Source organism: Armigeres subalbatus, chromosome 3 (assembly GCF_024139115.2).
Source record: "Armigeres subalbatus isolate Guangzhou_Male chromosome 3, GZ_Asu_2, whole genome shotgun sequence".
In the NCBI taxonomy this organism is placed as follows: Eukaryota; Metazoa; Arthropoda; class Insecta; order Diptera; family Culicidae; genus Armigeres; species Armigeres subalbatus.
The window spans coordinates 40,801,117-40,807,688 of record NC_085141.1 but is presented as its reverse complement, the minus strand read 5'-3'; positions in this window follow the sequence as shown (position 1 = coordinate 40,807,688).

Sequence of the window (6,572 nt, the reverse complement as noted above, 5' to 3'; positions counted from 1 at the left end):
CGAGCCAGCCCAGGACTGAAAGTCTCGCTAATAAAAACAAAAAAAAACCGTTTAATTGGCTTTAACACTCACCAATGGAAGCCTATTGAGTGAAGCGAATCACTTGGTAGCACAACAATGAGCGTCGTTCCGGCGCGCTGATAGCAGAAGCCATTCAAGCATTCTAAAAATGAAGACCTCTATGAGTCTGGAACTCTAGTACATTGAATGGGAGGCGTTGATACTTTCTCTCGACTATCTTATCGTTGCTTACATGGATACCTCACCGCGGCTTGGCTTGTTAGACGGTGTTGCACATTGTTTATCACAGCAACGATCGCTCCTACTCGTTGTTTGGCATCCATCTGAGTAAGGCAGTTCACTCATTGGCTATGGATGTAGCATAGATTGCAATAGATCAATGCTCACAATGCTCACTCACACTTCCAATTTCTGCTCTCGAGTGTTCTGTTTGTGTATCAGAAGTGGCTGTGAAGTTCCCATTAGATCGCTGGTGTAATTCTAGCTGCTTCGATAGGCGAGTGATGCGTCACATGTGGTTTTATTATTATTTATTCAGCCTAAGGCCGGAGTGGCCTCTACGGTACATAACAGTCGTCTCCGTCCACTGCTGTACGTTACAAGTCAAGCAGTCTACGGAGGGTCCGTAAATCGTCTTCCACCTGATCGATCCATCTTGATCGCTGCACACCTCGCCTTCTTGTGCCTGTCGGATCGTTGTAGAGAACCATTTTTACTCCAAGTGCGCGTTGGTCCTCCACAAGCATAGTCCAGATCTCGTACTTACGCTTTCCTGCCACGTTGCGTCTCCAAATGCTGATATCGTTATCAGAGGTCAAGTGAGCCCAAGTACATGAATTCTTCAACCACCTTGATTTTGTCGAATAGCCGTTGTCTTCTCTTGAGCCTACTTCGTCTTCAACGTATTAATCACTAGTCCGATCTGCTTTGCTTCCCTCTTCAGTCTGATGTAGGATTCTGCCAACTTTTCAAAGTTATAATAATGAAAGTAGTGCATGGAGAACTGGAGTGCGATGACCTGCAGCGAGCACCAGTAGGTTGACCGCTATCGAGTGTCAGAGGTGGCATGGATGCTCATGGATCAATCATTGCCGCCTGAAATATTCCTGGGTTGAGTGCTAGGAGACCGACTAACGCAACGAGATTTGGTTTTAGTGAGTCGAGTGTAGTTAACCCATACTCGCACTACGCTTGACCAATGTGCAGAATGCAGATTTCCGTTCCAATTTCTAAAACAATGGAATGTCTTATGCCTTGCGTTCTATTTCCCATAATGTCAGCAAACATTGTGCACAGAACTTTACTCTCAATCACACTGACCACAAGAAAGTTTGCCTCTATCAAAATCAATTATATAAGAAACCGAAATTTGTAGCACATTTAGTCATCTTGTATCCGTCGGATGGCTATTTGATATATATAGTGAATTATGATAAAAACAAGCATTTGTGTGGACTAAAATTTATATGAGATGTCAGATTGAAGTCAGCACTTCAATGGACTATATAAACGTTTTTTTATCGCTACAATTTTTTGTAAGGACATGGCCGACGCTATTGTTAATTTCAAATATTATTTATTATTAAATTTGTATTATGAAATTGGCTAATTAGTTACATTATCGTTTGATTACCATTCTTGAGTATGTTTCAATTTTGTTTGAGCTACAGTCTTCAAATTATAAATAATATCGCAAAAATGACAATTATGATGCACGTGCATCACTTAAACACACTCCGCATACTTTGTAGTACATATTCTAAATATTTAGATTCAATTATGCAAATAAAAAAAAATTGAAATTTTGTGTGAATTTTTTTTTTCGTTTTTGGCAACATCCCCATTTTGGCAACATTTAAATCCGGTCGTGTTGCCAAAATCGGGAAGGGACTGTATTGCTTTTATAGTCATTGAGCACAATTTGCTTCTTTATAAATTAACTGCCAATTCATGCCCTGAAGGATGCCTTTCCAACAGGCAACATGCTACACGCAGATGAAATTACTCTTATTCTCTCTGTTTACTCACATTCGCCATGGACTAAAGGTTGTCTCTCTAGCGGGCGGCATACGAAACACGGAGGCAGCTATCACTCATTCTCTCTGTTTACATTTCGTTTGACAGAACATACTCGATTGAACTAGTACAGCACCATTCGAAATCTTGTACTGCGACTGAAGTCGAACGAAATACATAATGCCATGCCGCAATTTTTTTCGAAACGAATGCAAAAACGTACGAATCGAGTGATTCGATTCGAGATGCGCAATGCCACCCCAGCTTTTCTAGCTGGCTCGAGAAGCTCTTGCTCGAAGCCAGCTAGAAGCTCGAAGCTTGAAACGAAAAATAATATTTTTAATAATTTAAAATGTTGCATTGAGCGATCCCAAGACAAAAGGTTGATGTGGAACATCACGTTTTCAATAAAGATTGACACGAGTAGTTTACGTTCACTTTAAAAAATCGAATCCAAGCATTCTATGAAATGTGAACGTACACTCGATATAACGTCACTCGATATAGCGTACATTTTTCCCCGTTAAGATCATTCATTTAAGGGTGGCATTATTGTATGGAGTCTAATTTTATCAGCAAGAGGCATAAATTAGTGTTTTTTTTTCAGTTTGCACTATCCTTAGCTTCTCCCAAGGTATAGGATGATATTGAGTTAATGAGGTTTTAGGCATATTCTATGGACAAATGTCGAGTTGTTTTCAGGTCTAAGTCAGCCAATGTCGAGTAAAATAATGGCACAGACAAACAGACAGAACACTCGTCAAATGTCCATCGTTCACTGATTTACTGGTCAATTCAAATAATCATTAGTTGGCCAATCGAACACTCGTGGCACGCGCATCGTTTTTGCTCGAGTTTGACGTTTGCTCACTACCGCCATCTGGTTCGTGATTTGCCCAACTAACTGAAATCAACAGATGTTGTTAGTGTTTGAACGACGATGAATTTGATGAGTAAATGTTCAATGTGTTATGTCTGTTTGTCTGTGATAATGGTATTGTAGATCTAGGCTTGAAATGTGTACCATATAATTTTAAAATTAATTCCAGAGGAAATTCCTGGAGGAGCTCCCAACATAATTTCTGGAGAATTTTGTAGAGGAGGTTCTGTAGGAAATTCTAAAAGAGTTCCAAAAAGAATGTCCGAATTAATTCTTTTAAAAAAATCTAATTAAATTCATGAAGGGATTAATAAAACTGAGTAAACTAATTTCTGGAAGAATGTCCAATGGTATTTTTGAAGGAATTCATAAAAGAATTTCCGAAGGAGTTTCCTGAATATATTTTTAGGCGATTCCTAAAGGTATTTAAGAAGGAACTACAAATAGAGTTTGCGAAGAAATTCCTAGATTTCTACAGGAATTCCTTCGGAAATTCCTTGAGGAACTCCTTCCAGAATGCCTTCCGGAATAGTTCCATCTGGAATTTCTCCTGGATTTCCTTAAAAAATAGGGGCTATTTTTTAGTTAGTTGTTCTTTCGGAAAATGTACCAGTAACTTATTCTCAAATTGCTCCAAAAATTCCTTTGAAGATTTGATTTTAATTTCCTATGCGATTCCCGGAGGGATTTCTTCAAACCATCATCCAGAAATAAATCCAGTAATCCCTTAGACATAAGGTCAATACTTTCACATCGATTTTTTTCTTTAATTTCTTTCAAGAAAATCCTAAGACCTCTGTAAATTCCTGCAAGAATTCCTTCGGAAACTCCTTGAGCAACACTTTTAGAAATTATCCCAGGAATTTCTCAAAAAATAAAATTCAAAGAAACTCCTGGGGAATTTATAAACCAATTTGAATGTTTTGGTTATGTTATATGATGCGTGTTTCCGAGAAATTCTTGAAAATGTAGCCTAATGCGTTAATTGTATGTGAATGGCAGAAAAAACTCGTATTTATGTGTAGGTTTTCCCAGTACCTTAGCAACTGCAGTAGAGCAGGAGATGATTAGCCTCCACCACCCTTTAAGACCGCATCCAACCACTCACCATAGTCCTCCAACCCAACACCAGAGGGCCAGAAGTACCTTCGTTAAGTAGCCATTAAGGGGTGGCGTAATTGGGTCGATACTATGAGACGAGGTCATTGACCTGAAAAAGGAGGTCATTACCCTGGGATGCGGGCACTATTCCAAAGTATTTTGAAGCGAACGGATGTTACAAAGCTACAAAGTTACCAAAGTTGGAAGGATCCCCAAGCCACCCCGGCGATACCACCGGTTGAGTTGCTTGCTGCCGGGTCGTTGGCCACAGAAAGAAGGAAGGAAGAAGAGGAAGAAAAGAGTGGTGCAGTGCTGTGAGGAAGACCAGGGCTTTAAAACAGGCTAACTAGAGGGATTTCTTTGAAAAATCCTCCCGAAACAACTTCGGAAAAAAATCTAAAAATCCATTTTAAATGCCTCCTCAATGCATCTTTGAAAAGAATAAATTTTAAGAATTACTTCAGAATCTACCTCAGGAGTACATTCGGAATTCAAAACATCTTCCTGGAATTCTTTAGGAATTTCTTCGAATCATTCATTTAGAAATATATTCACGAATTCCTTTTAAACATTATCCGGAAATACCTTCCGAAACTCCTTTACAAATATCTACGGAAAATATTTTGGTAATTCTTTCGGATATTCCCTCTTTCGGGATTCGTTCTGGAATTTCTTTACAAATTCCTTCGGAAAATGATTAAGGTTTTGAAAATTCGCTTAGGAATTTCTTCGGAAGTTGCTTTAGTTTTTTTTAGGAATTCATTTAAGAGTTCCTTCAGGAATTCCACCGGAAATCCCTATGGAGATTCTTTCGCAAATACCTTAAGAAATTTCTTCAGAAATTCTTTCAGAAATTCCTGTTAGCGTCGAACTTAATTTCTAAATTAAATAAGGCGTTAATAAAAATAATACAAAAAACAGGGTTTTCTAAAAAGTCCTCCAGAAATTTATTTAGAACTTTCTCCAGCAAATCTTTCAGATCTTTCTGCAGGATTTTACTTAGGATATTTCTCAGTTTTTTCAGAAATTTCTTCAGTAATTCCTCAGGAATTTTCTTCAGAATTTCCAAAATTTCTTTAAACATTTCTGAGGAAATTCTTTTAGAATGTTTTCCGGTAATACCAGCGGAAAATCCTTAGGATAATTCTTTCGATTTTTTAGGCATTCCTTTGGGAAATAGTTTGGAAATGCCATTTGGAATTTCTTGGCAAATCCCTTTAGGAAATCTTTGACTATTTCGTTGAAAATTCCATCAAACATTCTGTTGAAAATACCTTCAAGGAAGTATTAAAATTTCTGGAAGAATACATCCTACAAAATATCGGATAGAATTCAGGTATTTTATATGGTTTAATTGAAGAAAAGAATTCCTTAAGGAATCTCTGAAAAAAATATCGAAGGAATTCCCGATGAAAAAATCATACATTTCTCCAAACTTTTATTCAGGAATTTCTCTAGAAATTCGAATAAAATTGATCAAAATTAGCGTGATATTAGATTTTTTTTCAGAATAATGTTGGTGTATATAATTAAATACCTATGAAAATATTCAATTTGGCGAGTCACGTGCCCCATCGTGCCTTAGTTTAAATCCACTAAAGATCACGGATACTCAATAAATGAAACAAACGTTGCAACGAAAAGTAAGCCTTGTGTTTTCTGTGCCTCTTAGCCTCTTATTTTCTGTACTTTATATATAAATAAAATGAAGAATACAATTATTCTTCGAGTCATTTTTCTTAGCAATGAATAAGTTTGTAGGAATTGTTCACAAGAAAAGCTGTTTCACACTGCTAGCTGAGCCTTATATAAAAAAATAATATTCGCCCATAATGTACATGATAGTACAACATTTAAGTAGTGTAACATAAGGATGATTACTCATGCTTCGATATAACGTACAAATTTGAAATCGATATGTACGTTATATCGAAGTTTACCTGTATATGAGAAGGCTCAGATAGGAAATAAAAGTTGGTAGAGCTTCAAAGGTAGGGCGCTTAATCAAGATTTAAGGTAAGGCTTGTAAGATTTTGGCAAAACTGATGAAACCTTTCCAGAACAGAGAGTTGAACTGCGGGGCTTTAGTTAACCATGCGTACAATGACATAGGATTGCCAACCTATATCCCATTGAGTGATTCTCGGCACATGTTTTCGTCTTAAGAAATACAAACGTCACCAACTAGTAAAAAAATCATGGGGCAAAAAGCGTACATAATTTCCACTACACCACACCGGTGTGGCGCTTAAAATCACTGATTAACAATCGAACGACAACTAATTGCACACAAACGATATAAACATAAAATCACCATCTGAACTCTTTGAATAAATCGATCCACAAGTGCTCGTTTTTCAAAAAGCCTGCCAAGGAATTTCATGAAGATCTGTAACTATGTTACGGGAACTTCACGTCCACCTCACATGAAAGCCAAAATAAAGCACCCAATGCCTTCACGACGAATAAAACGACACGATAAAAGACGCCGGGAGAGACCACAGTAGAGACGAGAAAAGAATGCCATCGCTAGCAGCGTGGGCGTGAGGCTAAC